Raw genomic sequence first — 3,661 nt, forward strand, 5'->3', positions numbered from 1 at the left:
AGGTGGATCATGGACTAAAACCAAGGACTATAAACTTCATTGAAGAAAAGCTTGAAAGAACTCTAGAAGTCTTAATTCTCCACATAAACAGGCTTCCAGGTATCTTGAAAAATCTACAACCAGGAGAAGATAAAATAGATGAATGGGACCTTCTAAGAATCAAATTCCTATGCATATCTAAAAACTACTCCGAGGGTAAAAAGGGAAGCCACAGACTGGGACAAAGTATTTGGTAATGACATGTCAGATAAGGGACTTATATTTAGAATTTATAAAATACTTGAGCACCACAACAAAATAAAGGTAGACAATTCCAATTGAAAAATAGGCACAGGATATGAACAGACACTAAACAAAAGAAGACATTCAGATGGCCAACAAGCACATGAAGAAATGTTCAAAATCCCTAGCTCTAAGAGATGGAAATCAAAACAACTACGAGATAACATATCATCTCAGTAAGAATAGCAAAATTTAACAGAACAGCAAACATCAAATGCTGGCGAGGTTGTGGAGAAACTGGAACCTGTGGTATATTCACACAATGGAATACTATGAAGCACTGAAAAACAAGGAACTCATGTACTATTATGCAAAATGGATGACCCTAGAGGACACTATGCTGAGTGAAATAACTCAGTCACAAATGGACAAATATTGCATAGGGCCACTGTTGTAAAACGGGACTGACATCGGGGTTGAGGGAAGACAGAGAAGGAGGGGGGAATAATGTATACTGCATTGAAACAGATGAGGGAGTGAACTGTTTAAAAGGGATATATGGATTGGGTATTATTGTCATTACAGGAGTCCAGAATGAAGGCTGCACAGTGGAGTGGACTTGAGGAGCGGGATTGCATAACAATGAAAGAGTTTTACTTTTCAAGGAGAAGAGTGAATTGTGGGGGAGAGGATGGGCAGGGAGAAAAGTAAAACAATGAATGACTGGAAACCCTAAGTCTCTGTAAACTTTCATTAAAATTAATTTAAAAAAATAGGAAACTGTGTATCAGGGTTTTATCCTTTCTCCATACCTGTATCTATAAGCTGACCAAGTTATTTGAGAAATAGGACTGTATGAAGCAAAATGTACCATCAGTATTGGAGAAAAAACAGCAGTAACTTTCTTAATGCAGATAGTACAACCTTACTTGGTGAAACTGAAGAGGACTTTAAGCACTTGCTGCTGAAGATCAAAGACTACAGTATTCAATATGGATTGCATCTCAACTTCAGGAAAGCAAAGTCGTTGCCACTGGACTGATAGACATTATAATAGATGGAGAAAAGATTTGAGACTTGTTGACTTTGACTTCCTCTTACTTAGATGCACAATGAATACACTTGTTACCAACAATCAGACCAGGAGATATTGCACTGGCAAAGTCTGTAGTCAGAGACTTCTTCAAATTATTGAGGAATGAGATATACCTGACTCAGACTGTGGTCTTTTCGGTCACTTGATATGCATCTAAGACCTGGATGATGAATAAGGATGACAGAAAAAATTGATGCTTTTGAACTCTGGTGTTGGAAAAGGATGCTGAATATCCCATGGACTGCCAAAAAAACAAACAGATATGTCTTGGAGTAAGTGCAACCAGAGTGCTCCTTGGAGGCAAAGATGGTAGAGCTTCCTCCAACATGCTATGGGCGTTATGAGGCGAGATTATTCCTCTCTTTGTGAGAGAGGCGTTATTCTTGGGAATGTGGAAGAGCAGCAAAGGAGAGAAAGACACTTGACCAATTAGATTGACACAATGACTGTGGCTACAGACTTGAGTGCGTCAGAGATTGTGAGGATGGCCCAGGATAGGGTTGTGTTCAGAGCTATTGTTCTTAGGTTCACTCTGAGTTATATTTGACAGCACCTAGTAACATCAACAACATGAACCTTTATAATATTAATACTTATAATAATGATAAAGTAATAATTGTAATAGTATAATAATATATATAATAAATAATATTATAGAAGCCTGTAAACACTTAGGAAGCTGTGGTGGCCTGTAGTATTATATGGAGTCATACTGCCACTCCAGTGGTGAGGGCTTCTAAAACATCAGCTTCTCTGAGGAGAAATATGGACATTCTCCTCCTGAGTGAACTACAGATCCTTACAACCTGCTGGAGGGTCAGCTGTGAGTTGTTGGCATTTAACAACAGGCTGTTTGAGATTTTATAGACACTTATGTCAGTCTTCTCTGATTTAATCCTCAGAATTCTGGTGGATGAGGTTCACAATAAGTTGGAACCAAGTGGACAATAGTGGATTTGGGGTGGGGCGGTTGTATAAATATAAAAAATGTAGGTAAACAGAATGTAATCCAGAGTTACTGAATCTCTTCTTTTGATACTCTCTTATATTTTTAGTGTACATGTTATTTCTCAGGGCTATTAGGCCATGTCTCACAATTTTTGCCATTTAAAAATTAGGTTAATCTTTTAATACAGTATTCTTCTTTTATAAACCAGCAAAAACATTCATTTTCATAATTAATTGCTTGACTTAAAGCAGTGTTATCTAATAGGTTGTGGAGGGGGTTTTTTTGTTGGTTTTTTTTTTTTTTAATGGCTAGTTTATTGTTTTTCTTACCACAAAAATAACTACATACTCTTGTCAGTTACAATATTGGTGCTAAGAATTCTCATAAGATCTTTCCCATCAGGAATTTATCAGTGGTAAGTTGACCACATCATTTTAGGTCTGGAGATAGTTTCGTTTTCCCTCTGATGCTTGTCTAAATGCTCTGCAGCCATCTGTAGGCCAGAGTTCGTGTCCTCAGCAAAGAACTGAGAAAATACCGGGTAGTTTGAATGCTTGATAATATGAAGATTTTAACTATTGAACACAGATTTTGATGGCATTGCTCAGACAACTTTCATTCCCATTCATGGGAATGAGGCAGTATTTCCAGGCAGTGTTTTAATCAAGCAATGGACACCTTTTAGAAATATCTCACTAAATCCAAAACAGGAATTATATAAAAAGAAGTAAACCAATGTAAGCAGTCTTATGGTGTTTTTGAAATATTGGTTATATCTTGGTGATATTAAAAAGTCCATGTTCTTCTTAAGTTATCTGCAAAAACATTTAAAAATTATCTGATTGTCACTGATTTCTTCAATATTCAGAAACTCTTAATCTCCTTACATTTCATGCCACTTTGTAAACTTTGCATGTGGTTGGGGAAAAGATAGCATGCCTGAATAGGTAGAGCCAGCGAGTGGAAAGACCTGCAAATGAGATAGATTGATATAGTCATTCCAACAATAGACTCTGGAATGGCAGAGATTATGAGTGTGGTGCACAGTAGAGGAAGGTTTTGTCCTATTGAACATAAGATTGGTAAGAATCAGAATATACTCAATGACATGTAACAACAACAAATAATATAACTTTCTATTCTCACTAAGATAATTGGAAAATTTATTTGCGTTTTTTGGTGAAAATTTACAAATTGTTGATATTTCCTTAAATCATTCATATATATTTTGGTTTATAACATTAATTATAATTGGTTAATGTACTTAATCTTAATGTCTTATCAATGTATCATTGTAGATTATCTTTCTCTTCCCTCAACTATTTGTGTACTAATTAATTTTTACTTCCCTCTCCTTCCCTTTTTATCCTTGATAATCATCTGCTACTCAACGG

The sequence above is a fragment of the Elephantulus edwardii genome, unplaced genomic scaffold, assembly GCF_000299155.1.
Source record: "Elephantulus edwardii isolate Elephantulus edwardi_28Jun2011 unplaced genomic scaffold, EleEdw1.0 scaffold00154, whole genome shotgun sequence".
Classification (NCBI taxonomy): domain Eukaryota; kingdom Metazoa; phylum Chordata; class Mammalia; order Macroscelidea; family Macroscelididae; genus Elephantulus; species Elephantulus edwardii.